Source organism: Equus przewalskii, chromosome 1 (genome assembly GCF_037783145.1).
Source record: "Equus przewalskii isolate Varuska chromosome 1, EquPr2, whole genome shotgun sequence".
Classification (NCBI taxonomy): Eukaryota; Metazoa; Chordata; class Mammalia; order Perissodactyla; family Equidae; genus Equus; species Equus przewalskii.
Window position 1 is genome coordinate 61,856,687 of NC_091831.1, and position 17,520 is coordinate 61,874,206.

The 17,520-nt window shown below is 38.8% G+C and overlaps 1 protein-coding gene across 5 annotated transcripts in view; it reads left to right on the forward strand.

Annotated features, from left to right (window-relative positions):
• Positions 1-17,520, forward strand: part of ADK (adenosine kinase) — a 523,395-nt gene that overhangs the window by 1,467 nt on the left and 504,408 nt on the right. The gene's annotated exons all lie outside the window — the stretch shown is intronic.

The following is a 17,520-nucleotide window of genomic DNA, read 5'->3' on the forward strand; positions in this document are numbered from 1 at the left end:
CTCTACTGAATTGGAAGACAGATGCACGTTTTCCCTACTAAACATACAGCCTTAGATTTTCCCTTATGCTAATCCGTTTTCAAAGTGCTTTCCTGTTTTACAGATGAGGAAATTGAAGCCCAAATGACACAATTAGATAAGAAACTGAAATAATCCAGAGCATATGGGTGCAAGTTCATTGTTGTTTGACTCTATTATTCCTACTTTTATGCAACAACCCAAGATACACTTTTCTCCTCCTATGAATCCTTAAAAATAATGAGAAATAATACTGTTTAATACTTAAGTAAGTATCTGCTAGGCATTGTTTCAACACTTTATCTATTTTAACTCATTCTCTCCCACAACAACCTTGCAAGGTAGATACTATAATCTCGGTTTTACCAAGGAGGAAACAGATATAGAGAGGTTAAGTAACTTGATCAGGGTCACCTATCTAGTAAGTGATAGGGTTGGGATTTTAATCCAAGTAGTCTGATTCCAAGTCTGCTCTTAATTACTATGCTATATTTATTGACTGGAAGCAATTTATCCAAAAACCCTAGTGAACTATTAACTCAGTTTTTGTTTCTCTACTTTTGCTTCTTTTTTTTTGTTAGTGTACCTAACTTTTTATGTTGTTGCAATATATGGGCATATGATACATAATAATCTTTTTTTTTTTTTTTAAGATTGGCACCTGGGCTAACAACTGTTGCCAATCTTTTTTTTTTTCCCTCTGCTTTATCTCCCCAATCCCCCTCCCCCCCCGACACACAATTGTATATCTAAGTTGCACCTCATTCTAGTTGTGGGATGTGGGACGCTGCCTCAACATGGCCTGATGAGTGGTGCCATGTCCGCCCAGGATTCAAACCCTGGGCCACCGCAGTGGAGCGCGTGAGCTTAACCACTCAGCCATGGAGCCGGCCCCAATAATCTTAAATACATATAAAGCATTTTATATGTCATTAGTGTAACTTAAAATTTATGAAAGTCCTTAGGCAACTACAACCCATTTTATACACTTTCTACTTACTGCGATCTGTAGACATGAAGTGAAAAGATGAGACACTTGAGTACTGGGACAACTCTTTTAAATTTTGTGTGAAGACCTTTTGGGATTGGCTCTTCCTACTTTCATTATGTTAGTTTGGCTTTAAGGGTTGCAGTGTGGTAATGTACTGAGTGATTAGACTGCATGCATTATCTATGATGACTTGCTTGACAGTTAAGGGGCTAGCTACCAGTTTTGGTTAACTTTTAAGGAGAAAGGCTTATGAAGTCTAACCATAATTACTGTGTAGAATCAGTCAGTGGGGAACAAATACTTTTATCAAATTTATTTGTAGATGTCAGACAATGGATTTAGGGCTTTGTGAGAATTTCAGTTAGCTCTGAGGTAGTAGTTGTCAATGAGGGTGAAATTTTTCCTCCCAGGGGGTGTTTGGCAGTCTGGAGACATTTTTGGTGGGGAGTGCTACTGGCACCTAGTGGGTAAAGTTCAAGGATGCTGTTAAATATCCTACAATGCACAGGAAGCCCCCTACAACAAAGAATTATCCAGCCAAAATTGACAATAGTGTTGAGATTGAAAAAAACTGCTCTAGGGAGAACATCTGACAAGTCTAGCCTCTGTTTCTCAAGTATCCATTATTTTCTAGGTTGGATTGTTTTTCAGCGGATAGCAGTTACTAAAGCTGCAAAGAAATAGGCAGGCCCTAACATGTTTTCACATTGGGTTGGAGAACAGAAGGGAACATTAGTTGAGTGCTAGACTTTATAGTGGGTGCTTTATATATGCTATCTCATTTAATTTTCCCAGTAATCTGTGAGGTAAGAATAATGATCCTTGTGTTACAGATGAGGTATTTAGGGGTGAAAGAAATCAAGAAGCATTTATGAGAACCGCTCCCTAGATGAAGATGTTCCACGATGATTACCTATATTTGGGACCACTTAGTTTTCTTTTCTCTCCTTTGAAAATCTCATCCAAGTTAATTTCTTTAGTTGTCACATCCAAGAGGATACAGTTCCTTCCAAGGCTTGTTGAGCACATGCCAAGTCTGTTCTTTCAGTCAGTCTTTTAAGTGCCTGCTAATTTAGGCATGGTGCTAAAAATTAGGTACATTTATAGGGAGAAGTAAGACTCAGGTACCATCCTCTTGGTGGGAAATGAGTGGAGTTTGGGAAAACGATACCTGAGCATTCTGAAAGATGACAGGGAGTTAACCAGGGATAGATAAAGTAGGGTATCTGGCATTATAGGAGTGTTTGTTTGGAGGTGGAGATGAAAGAGAGCTGCCTCTGTTAGGGAACTACAGATGGTTTGGTCTGACGAAGCAGAAGGTGTAGGGAGTCCAGGCTTTGTACTGGAGGGTTTCATATGTGTGATCTTTCTATCTGCTTCTATTATCTTTATATTCTTCACCTCTCAGACCCTAATTTTAACTGTCTCCTCAATATCTCTTTCTGAGTGTCTTGCTGACACTTCAAAGTCATATGTAGCAAACTAAATACACCTGTTGTCCGTCTATGTCCTTCTATGGTTTCTGCATCCACTAACTTCTCTTTCTCCAAAGTTTGGAACTTAGATACTTGACTCATTTTCCATCCACATGTAGTTATCAAAGTTGGTCTTTTCTCCTTCACCAATGTCTTATAAATTCCTTTTGTTTTCCATTCCTGCTGTGACAGCTCAAGTTTAGATTTTATCTTGCTTAGCCTTTGATTGGCTCCCTAACTAGTCTCTCTGTCTCCAGTCTCAAGTTCTGCCTAATCTCCTTCAGGCATAGCTCTACTTAATCATCATAGCAAGTATTTGTGAGCCCTGAAGTTGATGTCGGGAAGGGTTGAATCCTAAGAGTCCACATTGTAACTTTCTCTGACATTAACAATTAAAGATTGTTCTGAGTCACAACTTTTAATATTAAAAAGAAAACAAACTGCAATTCTCCAATCAGCAAATATTCAGTTTTTCTCAAATTGTTGCTTCCTAACCATTTCACTTGGATTCCCCCCACCCCCCTTTCCTACCTCACTAAGGACCCTGTGTTTTAAAATTGGATAGTAGGGGCTGGCCCCGTGGCCGAGTGGTTGAGTTTGCGTGCTCTGCTGCAGGCGGCCCAATGTTTCAGCGGTTCGAATCCTGGGCGCGGACATGGCACTGCTCATCAAACCACGCTGAGGCAGCGTCCCACATGCCACAACTAGAAGGACCCACAATGAAGAATATACAACTATGTACCACGGGGCTTTGGGGAGAAAAAGGAAAAAAATAGAATCTTTAAAAAAGAATAAAATAAAATAAAATTGAATAGTAACCCTGGGAAGAAAAGTCTAAGTATCTTAGGTGGCCAAGCAACAGCTTTAGTAACCTCCTTCTAAAACACAGTTTTGGGCTGGCCGGGTGGCACAGCGGTTAAGTGTGCATGTTCTGCTTCAGCGGCCCGGGGTTCGCCAGTTCGGATCCCAGGTGCAGACATGGCACTGCTTGGCAAGCCATGTTGTGGTAGGCGTCCCACATAGAAAGTAGAGGAAGATGGGCACGGATGTTAGCTCAGGGCCAGTCTTCCTCAGCAAAAAGAGGAATGGAAGACTAAGAGCAGGGCTAATCTTCCTCAAGAAAAAAAAGAAAACATTTTTTTCTCTTTCATAAAATTCTCTGGAAGATTATTTTTATAAACTGAGCACGCTGTTCTCGGAGGGGTGGTTTTGAGGATTAAATAAGGAAAATATATGCAGACTGGAAAAGAGAAAGGTTGATTGTGTGTCCGTAGTGTTGCACAGTGCCTGGTCTTTAGGACCTGTCCAATTCATATTTGTTGAATGAATTATCAGCACAGCATAGACTGGGACTGATAATCTTCACTTTTCTAGACTTTATATTTTTGATAATGCAGCCTAGAGTTGAGTTTAGCTCTTTTTGGATGATATTGCATGCTGTTTGCTTATATTCACAAATTTAATAGTTTAAGATTAAGGTTTTGGACTATGAAGGAAGATGGAAGGCAAAAGTCTTCTGAGGTACTGTTTATGAATGCCTTAATCAGGTCCTTTCCTGGGTATCATATAGTAGAGCAGAGTGAGGGTGGTGGAGAGACAGAGCCAGAGGAAAACCTGCATCGAAAGTCATGGATATCTAGGGGCAAGCATGAAGTGTTTGGAGCCCAGGGAAAGTGAGAAGGGCTTTAGGAAAAAAGATAGGCAATGAAAACTAGTTTCTGATTTTAGGTGTAGGCCTAGATTGAATAACACTAAATAAAACATGCGGCTTATATGCTGCTTTCTACCTATAATAGGGCTCCACTTCCCTTCCATCAATTAAAATCCTGCCTGTGTGCAAAATGTTCACAGTTAACTGGAAAAAAGAAGAGAGAGAATCAAAATTATAAACAGCATTCTGTTCAGGATGGAAGTCAGTAGAGTAGTGGTTAAGAGCATGGCCTCTAGAATCAGACATCTAATTTGACTCTTTGTCTTTATTTGCTGGCAATGTTGAAGATTGCTTGTTGGTTCTGTGTGTCTGTTCTCTCACCTATGAAATGAGTATAATAATAGTACCTACCTCAAAAGATTGTTAAGATATTTCATGAGAAAAACGTAAAATTGGCACATAGTAAGTGTCAATAAATGTTAGCTGTTATTATTATTGTACTGCTTATTCTGCTTTTGTCTTCCTTCTCTGCTCCAAATGTAGCACTTACAAATTAAAAGAAATGGAAAGAATGATGTCAGTGTCATGGTGGAGTGAGCTATTCCCTTAGTCTAGTCCTGCCCCCCACCCCCAAAAGTTACAATCAAACGGACATTCATTAACCAACAGAGGATTCCCTACAAAGCACAAGGATGTCTGAGAGATCCATGCAGCCATACATCTGAAGGTGCTGATACTGGATCCCCAGAAAGCAGTGGAAGGAGATGAGTGGATCCCCACCCCGTCCCCAGCAGCAGTGATCTAGGTTGTGTGTCCTCATGCAGCAGCTGGTGTGCAACTGTAAGAGGAGGTGGGGAAGCAGGCAGGCCTCCACATGAATGCTTTCACTTTCGTAGTGCAGCCCAGCCCATGGGAATGCTTCACACTGGCTGGTGTGGCTTAGCCACTGTGTGGGTGTCCCCACCAAGCACAGCAGCCCAGATGAACCACCCATGGAAGCAAAATGGGGGCAACATGTGCACACGAAAGAAAGGGCCCCCCTCCTGCCTAGCACACCAGCTCGGTCAGTCCCCAGCCAAGGCAGTGGACCTGCACCAGAGCACCTGCACATGTGTGTGTGAACCACCAAGTGGCTGCAGCCAACAGGCAAATGCAGATGAGCCCTATCAGCACAACTTCCAGCAGACACATGGGTTCAGAAAACACAGCTCCTGCCCACCCACCTCCCCCAGAGGTGGCAGGTGGAATCTGTGACCTGATACTACCACTATGCACTGGCAGAGGAGCACTGCATCAAACACCATGAAGAACTACGTTAACACTCCAGAACAAAAGGAAAATGACAAGTCTCCGGAAAACAGTCTTGAAGTCACAGAAATTTGCAATCTGAATGACAGAGAATTTAAAATAATTGTCAAACTCAACAAGTTACAAGAAAACTCAAAAAGACAGTTCAGTGAACTCAAGAATGAAATGAATGAGCAGAAGGAATTCTTCACCAGAGATTGAAACTCTAAAAAAAAAAAAACCAAACAAATTTTGGAGATGAAGAACGCAATGAATAAGGTAAAAAACAATGTAGAAACGTTAAAAGACAGATGTGACATTATGGAGGACAGAATTAGTAATTTAAAGGACAGACATAGGAATGCTTCAGGTGGAGGAGGAGAGAGAAGTAAGACTTAAAAAAAAAAAATGAAGAAATTCTTAGAGAGATATCCAACTCCATTAGGAAAAGCAACATAAGGATTATAACTATTCCAGAGAGAGAAGAACAGGAGAAAGCAGAGAGTTTGTTCAAAGAAATAACAGTGACAACTTCCCAAACCTGAGGAAGGAACAGGACTTAAAAGTATATGAAGCTAGTAGAACTCCTAATTATGTAAGTGTAAAGAGACCTTCTCCAAGGCATATAATAGTAAAACTAGCAAAAGTCAATGACAAAAGAAAAATATTAAGGGCAGCTAAGCAGAAGACAATATCCTACAAAGGACCCCTATCAGGTTTTCAGTGGATTTCTCAGGAGAAACCTTACAGGGTAGGAGAGATTGGAATGACATATTCAAAATACTGAAAGACAAAAACTTTTCAGCCAAGAAAACTTTATCCGGTGAAACTATCCTTCACATATGATAGAGAAATAAAAGCTTTCCCAGGTAAACTAAAGCTGAGGGAGTTCATTGCCACTAGGCCTACCTTACAAGAAACATGGAAAAGAGCCCTCCTATCTTAAACTAAAAAGCAAAGGTTTATAAAACCTTGAGCAAGGAGATATATGGACAGATAGAAACAGAAAATTGCAGCTCTATGTCAGAATAGGTTAGTAAACAATTATAACAAAAGACAAAGGGAAGAAAAGCATCAAAAATAACTATGAACACTTCAGCAACAAACTCACAACACAGAAAAGAACAATTGGTGACAACAATAACTCAGGAGAAGAAGAGGAAAGGGATGGAACCTGCTTAGGCTAATAGAGATACGAGGCTATCAGAAAATGCACTATCTCATCTGAGATCTTTTATACAAACCTCATGGTAACTACTAAACAGAAAAGTCAGAGGAGAGCCACGAATCATACATAAAGAGCAAACCATCAGAGAAAACCACCCAACTGAAATGGTAGTCAGAAATACAAAGGAAGAGAAACAAGGGAAATATAGAACAACGAAAACAAGAGACAAAATGGCATTATTAAGCTCCTCTATATCAGTAATCACTCTAAATGTAAATGGATTGACTTCTCCAATCAAAAGAGACAGAGTGGCTGGGGGGATTAAAAAACAAGATCCAAGAAAGTGCTGCCTCCGGGAAACACATCTCAGCTCTAAAGACACACACAGGCTCAGACTGAACGGGTGGAATACAATACTCCAAGCAAATGGCAAGTAAAAGAAAGCAGGTGTTGCCATACTTATATCAGACAAAGCAGACTTCAAGATAAAAAAGGCAGTGAGAGACAAAGAGGGGCAGTATATAATAAAAGGGACATTCCACCAAGAGGATATAGTGCTTATGAATATATATGCACCTAACACAGGAGCACCAAAGTATATAAAGCAACTATGAAGAGACCTAAAGGGAGAAATTAACAGCAACACAATAATAGTAGGGGACACCCCACTCACATCGATGGATAGATCATCCAGACAGAAAGTCAACAAGGAAATAATGGAATTAAATGAAAATCTAGACCAGGTAGACTTAATAGATATATAGAGAACATTCTGAAAACAGCAGAAGACACATTCTTCTCAACTGCACATGGAACATTCTCAAAGGTAGGCCATTTGTTGGGAAACAAGGCAAGCCTCAATAAATTTTTGAAGATTGAGAGCCAGCCCTGATGGCCCAGCAGTTAAAGTTTGGCATGTTCCACTTTGGGAGCCCCGGTTCGGTTCCTGGGCACGGAACCACAACACTTGTCTGTCAATAGCCATGCTGTGGTGGCAGCTAACAGAAGAACCAGAAGGAGTTACAACTAAAATACACAACTATGCACTGGGGCTTTGGAGCGAAAAGAAAAAAAGAGACAGGAAGATTGGCAACAGATGTTAACTCAGAGTGACTCTTTCCAAGCACAAAAAAAAAGAGGAAGATTGAAATGATATATCAAGCATATTTTCCAACCATAATGCTACGAAACTAGAAATCAATTACAAGAAAAAACCTAGGAAAGTTAAAAATATGTGGAGACTAAATAATATACTACTAAACAGCCATTGGATCAATGAAGAAATAAAAAAATACCTGGAGACACATGAAAATGAAAATACATCATAGCAAATCTTGTGCAATGCAGCAAAAGCAGTCCTAAGAGGGTAATGCATAGGAATACAGGCCCACCTCAACAAGAAAAATGTCAAATAAGTAATCTTAAACTACATCTGACAGAACTAGCAAAAGAAGAACAAACAAAGCCCAAAGTCAACAGAAGGAGGGAAATAATAAAAATTACAGGAGAAACAAATGAAATAACAAAAATGAAAAAACAATAAAAACCAGTAGAAAGGATCAATGAAACTAAGAACTGGTTCTTTGAGAAGAAAAACAAAGTGGACAAACCCTTAGCCAGATTCACTAAGAAGAAGAGAACGCTCAACTAAATAAAATTAGAAATGAAGTAGGAGAAACTACAACGGATACCACAGAAATACAAAGGATTACATGAAAAAAAATTTTTTTTTATAGCAAGATCAGCCCTGAGCTAACATCTGCTTCCATTTCTCCTCCTTTTGCTGAGGAAGACTGGCCCTGAACTAACATCCCATCTTCCTCTACTTTATATGTGGGATGCCTGCCACAGCATGGCTTGCTGAGTGGTGCCATCTCCGCACCCAGGATCTGAACCAGCTGACCCCAGGCTGCCAAAGCAGAATGTGTGAACTTAACCACTGCACCACTGGGCCAGCCCCTACATGAAAAACTTTATGCCAACAAATTGGATAGCCTGGAAGAAATGGATAAATTTTTAGACTCATACATCCTCCTGAAACTGAATCAAGAAGAAGTAGAGAATCTTAATAGCCCAATCATAAGTAAAGACATTGAAATAGTAATCAAAACCTCCCAAAAAACAAAATTCCAGGACCAGATGGCTTCTCCGGAGAGTTCTCCCAAAAATTCAAAGAAAATTTAACACCTATCCTCCTCAAACTATTCCAAAACTATTGAAGAAGACAGATGCTTCCCAACTCATTCATGAGGCCAGCATCATCCTGATACCAAAACCAGACAGGGAAAACACAAGAAAAGTTACAGACCAATATCGCTGATGGTCATAGATGCAGAAATCCTCAACAAAATATTTGCAAACCGAATACAGCAATACATTAAAAGGATCATACACTATGATCAAGTGAGATTGATACCAGGGACAGAGGGATGGTTCAGCATCTGCAAATCAAGCAATATGATACATCACATTAACAAAATACAAGAGTAAAAATCTCATAATCATCTCAGTAGATGCAGAGAAAGCATTTGACAAGATCCAACATCGATTTATAATAAAAACTCTCAATAAAATGTTATAGAGGAAAGGACTTCAACATAATAAAGGCCATATATGACAAACCCACAGCCAACATCATACTTAACGGTGAAAAACTGAAAGCCATCCGTCTGAGTACTGGAACAAGACAAGGGTGCCCACTCTAACCACTCCTATTCAACATAGCATTGGAGGTTTTGGCCAGAGCAATTAGGCAAGAAAAAAGGAAAAAGGTATGCAAAGTGCAAAGGAAGAAGTGAAACTCTTGCTCTTTCTAGATGTTATGATTCTATACATAGAAAATGCTAAAGAACCAATCAGACAACTATTAGAAATAATCAACAACTATAGCAAAGTTGCAGCATACAAAATCAACTTACAAAAATCAGTTGCATTTCTATACACTAATAATAGACTAGCAGAAAGAGAATTCAAGAGTACAATCTCATTTACAATCACAAGAAAAAGAATAAAATATGTAGGAATAAATTTAACCAAGGAGGTGAAAGATTTATACACTGAAAACTTTAAAAGATTATTGAAAGAAATTGATGATGACATAAGAAATTTAAAGATATTCCATGCTCATTGACTGGAAGAATAAACATAGTTAAAAAGTTCATGTTACCTACAGCAGTCTACAGATTCAGTGCAATCCCAATCAGAATCCCAGTGACATTCTTCACAGAAATAGAACAAAGAATCCTAAAACTTCTATCGAACAACAAAAGACCGTGAATAGCAAAAGCAATCCTGAGAAAAAAACAAATTTGGAGGCATCACAATCCCTGCCATCAAAATATACTACAAAGCTATGGCAATCAAAACAGCATGGTATTGGCGCAAAAACAGACACACAGATCAATGGAACATAATTGAAAGTCCAGAAATAAAACCACACATCTGTGGACAGCTAATGTTTGACAAAGGAGCTGAGAACATACATTGCAGAAAGGAAAGTCTCTTCAATAAATGGTGTTGGGAATACTGTACAGCCACATGCAAAAGTATGAAAGTAGATCATTATGTTACACCATAAACAAAAAACTCACCATGGATTAAAGACTTGAATGTAAGGCCTGAAACCATAAAACTACTAGAAGAAAATATAGGCAGTAGACTCTGACATCAGTCTTAGCAGCATCTTTTTGAATACATGTGTCCTCAGGCATGGGAAACAAAAGAAAAAATAAACAAATGGGACTACATCAGACTAATGAGCTTCTGAAAGGCCATCGAAACTGTAAAGAAAACAAAAAGACAAGCTACCAACTGGGAGAAAATATTTGCAAGTCATATATCCAACAAAGGGGTTAATTTCTAAAATATATAAAGAACTCATACAAATCAACAACAGAAAAACAAACAACCTGATCAAAAACTGGGCAGAGGATATGAACACATATTTTTTCCAACGAACATACACAGATGGCCAACAGGCACACGAAAAGATGTTCAACATCACTAAGTATTAGGGAAATGCACATCAAAACTACAATGAGAGATCACCTTACATCTGTCAGAATGTCTATAATTACCAAGACAAAAAATAACAAATGTTGGGAAGGATGTGGAGAAAAGGGAACACTTAATACACTGCTGGTGGGAATGCAAACTGGTGCAGCCACTATGGAAAACAGTATGGAGATTTCTCAAAAAATTAAAAATAGAAATACCATGTAATCCAACTATCCCACTACTGGGTATTTATCCAAAGAACTTGAAATCAACATTTCAACGAGATTCATGTACCCCTATGTTCATTGCAGCATTATTCACAATAGCCAAGACATGGAAGAACCCAAGTGCCCGACAAGTGATGAATGGATATAGAAGAAGTATATATATACAATGGAATACTTTGGCATTACAAAAGGACAAAATTGTCCCATTTGCAACAACATGGATAGACCTTGAGGGCAGTATGTTAAGTGAAATAAACCAGACAGATGAAGACAAACACCACATGATTTCATTCATATGTGGGAGCTAAACAACACATGGACAAAGACAAGAGCTTAGTGGTTACCAGAAGGGAAGGGGACTGGGAGGTGTGTGACACGGGTGAAAGGGCACATATATATAGTGATGGATAAAAATTAGACTTTTGGTGATGAGCACAATGTATTATATACAGAACTTAAATAGTAATGTGCACCTGAAGTTACAGAATGTTATAACCATTATGACCTCTATAAACTAATTTTTAAAAACAGTAAACAAATAAATTTTAAAAAATTGAAAAGGTGTAGGTATACTCCAGATCAAGATAAACATCTCCAGTGACTAAAATGGAAAAGACACATGCAGTCAGACTCTGGGTTCAGGAACTTATGGAAATAACTCTGTGCAGGAGAACTGAAGTCCGATACCCTGCATGAAACTCTGAGCTGGGCTGGGGCTGGATGAAAAGAAGGCTGAAAACTTCTTCTCCTGGGTGCTGCTTTAAAAAGCTGTGAACCTGAAGTGGTGACACAGAAGTCGCTGAGCTGCCAGGTGGCTCAGGTTAGGAACTGTAATTTCCCCACTATCATCTAGTATAAGAGCGCCAAGCTTGGAGGTCATGGGCTCTGAAGATGGGTTGGCCTACCTGAAAACCACTAGAAAAATGAAAGGAAAGTGAGCCTGCAAACATATGAGGAAGAGTGTTACTTAGAAAATAAATACAACAATCAGGAGATAAATTCACTCAAAAACTAATGAAATTATAAGAGCAATTGCAAAATGACAAAGTATTTTAAAGGTCCTTAAAAAGATAAAAGTAGTGATAGCCATTAAGAAACAACATGTTATGCATCAAGAATAGGTAGATATGGGGCCAGCCTGGTGGCACAGTGGTTAAGTTCGCACGTTCTGCTTTGGCGGCCCAGGGTTCACCAGTTCGGATCCTGGGTGATGACCTATGCATTGGTTGTCAAGCCATGCTGTGGTAGGCATCCCACATATAAAGTAGAGGAAGATGGACACAGATGTTAGCTCAGGGCCAGTCTTCCTCAGCAAAGAAGAGGAGGATTGGTGGCAGATGTTAGCTCAGGGCTAATCTTCCTCAAAAAGAAAGAAAAGAAACATGAAGGAAAAAAAAGAATAGGTGGATATGAAGTAAATGGTTGTGTAAAAGAAAAAATGGAGTTAGTGAATTTAAAACAAAAAATAGGTTGGTTAAACTCTAGACCGAACATATTTGAAGGGAAACAGTGCATTGGAAGATAATACTAAGTAATTCATCCAGATATATCACAGAGAAATAAAGAGAAATTAAGAAATATTGGAAGATAATACTAAGTAATTCATCCAGATATATCACAGAGAAATAAAGAGAAATTAAGAAATATGAATATAAATTGAGAGGCACCAACTCACATCTAGCTGGGAGTTCCAAAAAGAGCAAATAGTGTTAATGGTGGAGGGGCCCTATTGGAAGAGATGATGATTGAGAACTTTGCAGAATTTAAGAAAGACTAAAGTCCTTAGGTTGAAAGGATATTCCAGGTACATAGTAAGATAAAAACAAAGATTCACACTAAAACTATAGAAATTTTGATCCTAATTACTATATTAATATATATAGAAAGAATCTGAAAATTTAGACACCAAAAATTTAATAGTAGTTATCTCTAGGTGGACGGACTGTGGGTTATTTTGGTTTCTTCTTTTTTTGTATTTTCCAAAGTTTCCACACGGAACATGTATATTAGGACTCTTAATTTTAAGTTGGGGAAACTTGATGTACACTGAATAAGTAATTTGGCTGAGTGCTGAGTGGCTAAATAACACCATTACAAATGGACCTGTGGGATACTAGGTAAACCTGAAACTTTGTAAAATAAGTACTATGATTTTATTATAGGTTGTAATCTTTTCATCTATATTTCTGAAATCCCCCAAAGCTGAAAACTGGAAGTTTTTTAAAAAAGCTTGAGATGAATTAATTTGGCAGCAAAACTTGAACTGATGAAGCTCTCTGTAGAGTGTGTCTGATACAAATGTATATGTTTTGCTGTAGAAATATTACTCTGTTAATGGCATGGTGCATGAAAACCTACTGGGAGGTTTACAAAATATATCGTACCTACAGTGTGTTGCCTTTCTAAAGTTCATAAACTTCTGAATCTCATGAAATTCTAGCCCCAAAACATATCTTGCCCTAAGGATTCAACAAAAGGATTGTGGATCTTTATTAAAAATTTAAATAGTCACCCTTTAAAAGTTTGCTCTTGTGCAGGAACAACAATTTTTCATCACAGTCAGTTGCTAGATTTTTCCTACAATCCCCATTTGACACTTCTACATTACTAAGTAGATGCTTATTTCAAAGATCTCTTTTGGCTAGCTCTACCCTAATACTGGTATTGGTTATGTTACTGAGTTATTAGGCTTTTCTTGTTCTCTAATAGTAATTAACTAAGGTAAAGACTTCTCTTCAACTTTTGGACTTGAAGATTTGAAAGGCTTATTTCACTGAAGTGGTCTCACAAACTGGTTCCACATACTGCTTGAAGAAGATAATTTTTTTTTTTTGAGGAAGATTATCCCTGAGCTAACTACTGCCAATCCTCCTCTTTTTGCCGAGGAAGGCTGGCCCTGAGCTAACGTCTGTGCCCATCTTCCTCTGCTTTATATGTGGGACGCCTACCACAGCATGGCATGCCAATCGGTGCCATGTCCACACCTGGGATCTGAACCTGCGAACCCCGGGCTGCCAAAGTGGAATGTGCGCACTTTACCACTGCGCGCCACCGGGCTGGCCCCAGAAGATAAATTTTGAGTATTTTCCAATGCAGATTTAAAATTATTGCCCTGATATGTTTTATTTCTGGTGTTTTTGTTTGTACTTGTGGCTTCATATGATCTCTTAAAAAAATGTGTCATAGAGAAAGCAATATAGTTATCTTTCAATGTAAGAATATCTGAGTTTCCATTTGCATTGTGGCTTTAATTGCATGCATACTGATTTCAGCATCTTCTCTAGAATAGAATAAGAAAATATGTACAGCAGTTATCATGTAAGAAATTCTTACCTGCTCAAGGCACATCAGTTTGGTTACTGTATTAATGGTCTCACTATTTTGTCAGTAAGCTGCATTTAGGTACTAGTAAGCCCTACTATTTTGCTATGTTACCTGCAAATAAATATAGGATTATAGATATGAAGGTAGCCTATGTGATCACTCACAAAATTAGAAATGATCAGAAGTGATATTAAAGTAGTTACTTGGCTATTTGCCTTCTAGAGGCTGAGGCTGGACTTGGATACCTCCCTAATAGAACCATTTCTAAGTCTCTAAGAGACCGAATTATGGACAACTGGGAAGTTTGGCCAAATATGACTCATTTGAGGAGCGCATCTCTTGCCTCTGTCAGGCTCTGGTATTGGATTTATTTCTCACATAGGCCATCTCAATGTAACAAGAAAGATGACGTTTCTCAACCCCAAGCCAAAATCTCAATGAGCCCAATGGAAGAGACTTTCCACATGCATGTATCAGTTTTGAGAATATGCTGATTGGTCCTGCCTGGGTTAAATACTGACCATTGAACCAATTACTGTATCAGAGATGGGGATTTTAGCCATCTTTGGTTATATTTTCACTTCTAATCCCGTGTGTGTGTGTGTGTACATGTGTGTGCCCATGCAGGCCAGTGGGCATGGGTGAGTGTGTGAGCTACTCTAATCAACAACTCCACCCAGACCTTGTAGAATGAGGGAGGTTGTGTTGTTTCCTCAGCAAGACAAAAATCCATTATAGCATATACAGAAAATATTTATGAAAAGAAGCACTTCCCCAACTCAAAACCTCATTCCTCAGGGTCTAGCCATAATGTGTCTTCTCTACAACTTTCCTAATCACCCAGCCTGGAAATGACTCCTTCTCTGGCTGTTTGTACTTCATTCTTTGCATTATTGCTATGTACAGTATGTGCATGTTTTATCTTGTCTACTGCAACTCAAAATAAGGAAACTAGTTGGAAATCTCTTAGTGCTTCATAACTAATTACTTCACTGCAGCATAACAGGCTCTAAATTTTTGCTGAATGAATGAATTAACTCTTCAAAGATGTTTTAAGGGGCTGCCCCATGGCTGAGTGGTTAAGTTCACGCCCTCCGCTTCGGTGGCCTGGGGTTTCGCTGGTTCGCATCCTTTGCATGGACATGGCACCACTCATCAAGCCATGCTGAGGCAGCGTCCTACATAGCATGACCAGAGAGGCACTGACAACTAGAATATACAACTACGTACCGGGGGGCTTTGGGGAGAAGAAGCAAAATAAAAAAAAGAAGATTGGCAACAGATGTTAGCTCAGGTGCCAATCTTTAAAAAAGAAAAAGATGTTAATAATACTCGGTGGTGCAAAATGGATTCATGTATTAGCTGTAAATTCTTGTCTGTTCATAAGAGTTGATAGAGAGAAGCCTTACTTGCAAACACTTCGTGGTTCTTGGACCTTTCCTTTTTTTTGTTACATGGAGTGTGTTTGTGTGTGAAATAAATCCAATACTGGAGAACAGAGAGGCAAGAGAAGCACTCCTGGGTTGCATTTCTGTTCTTTTTGGTGACTGTAGTGAGCTTTGACTATAATAATAATTTCCTTCATTTGTCCATGGGGAAAATTCCCTCAGGATAAATATACTTCCCCTATATAAACAGTAAAATTTTATTAGGGCCCTGTGTTCAGTGTTTTCTTTCTTCTTCTTCTTCTTTTTTTAATATAGTAGTATTGCTTATTTGGTGGAGGAATAAGTTTTCTGCAAGAGTGAATATACAAAGATCTCAGTGACCCAACAGAATGATGAAATACAAGAAAGGTATCTCCTTTAAAAATAAACAGTTCAGGGCCAGCCCGGTGGCACAACGGTTAAGTGCCCACTTTCTGCTTTGGCGACCTGGGGTTTGCTGGTTTGGATCCCAGGTGCGGACATGGCAAGCCATGCTGTGGTAGGCGTCCCACAGTTCGGATCCCAGGTGCAGACATGGCACTGCTTGGCAAGCCATGTTGTGGTAGGCGTCCCACATAGAAAGTAGAGGAAGGTGGGCACGGATGTTAGCTCAGGGCCAGTCTTCCTCAGCAAAAACAGGAGGATTGGCAGCAGTTAGCTCAGAGCTAATCTTCCTCAAAAATAAATAAATACATAAATGAATAAATAAAAATAAATAGTTCAAATGTGTTGTCTTTGAAGTTAACCACATTAGAGATTTGAACATTTTCTTATTTTGTAGGCATGACTGAGGAAGTTTAGGTTCCTCCTGAAATAGAGTTTTTTGGAAATTATTTTTCCTAAACAGAGCTGACGTCTTAGTTATCATTTTAGTTCTTAGTTTTGTTGAAGCTTAAAGCTGTTAGGCTGTAGAAGTGATGCAGACTTATACCCTTGGTTATGTCTCTGTTCTCACGCACTCAAGATGAACTGATTATGTTACGTTTTAGCATGGAATAGCATGTTGCATTAAAGAATGCTGACAAATTCTACTTTGTCTTGTTGTTTTTACTTAGCACTTGCTTATCCAGTGTATACAACTGAATTGTTTAGATTTGAAATATTACAATAAAATATAGTTACATTATTAAATTCAGTAAGTACTAAATGTTTAGTATCAAAAAATAGTATTTTAGCAAAAAAACCCTCAAAAGACTTGTCTTTTTTGGGGGGGAGGGGAGTATAGGTTCTCCTCTACATGATAGATTCAACTTCTTTGGGTGCATCCATCCCTGTGTTTGAATGTCATAAGGGTGCTATGTAAAGAAATATATAAATTCCTAGACTTAAGAGTCACAGATCCTTAGAATTGGGACGGATCTTAAGTTATCTTTGCCTAGCCTCCTCCATTAGACAGGAATCCCTTCTCTAACATTCCTCTTCCCCTATTTGTATAGCATTCCTCCCCTAGATTCAGCGCAAATAAGGGAACAGGAGTATATTTTTCCACTAGTGGGAAAACATATACACACACATCAGAGATTGAAGCTTGAATAAACTACATTCATCAGAAGACTTGTTAGTATTCTGTGGATATCAAGTCAGATTCAGGGCTCTTTAAATGATTTCATTTTGGCCAAGATGTTGCTTTTTATATACTCATAAAACAAGTTTTAAAAGTCTCTTCTAGCCTTGAGAACCCCTTGAGAAGCTACTTTGGTATTTCCAAACACTGCTTGGGAATGATGGTGGGTTAGGGTAGGAGCAGGGGTGGGAGGAGATGGCTAAGATTCCCAGGTAGGGTGGGACCTCCCGGAGTTGAGGTTTTCTGCAAATCATAGAGTTGAGGTGTGAAAACAACAGCAAATCTCAGTATCAGCCAGATGTGGCTTTAAAATGGTAGTTCACATTTTCATGGGATATTTGAAAACTCTTTGAACATGTTTTAGACTCTTTAGATTGTTAGTGCATGATGAG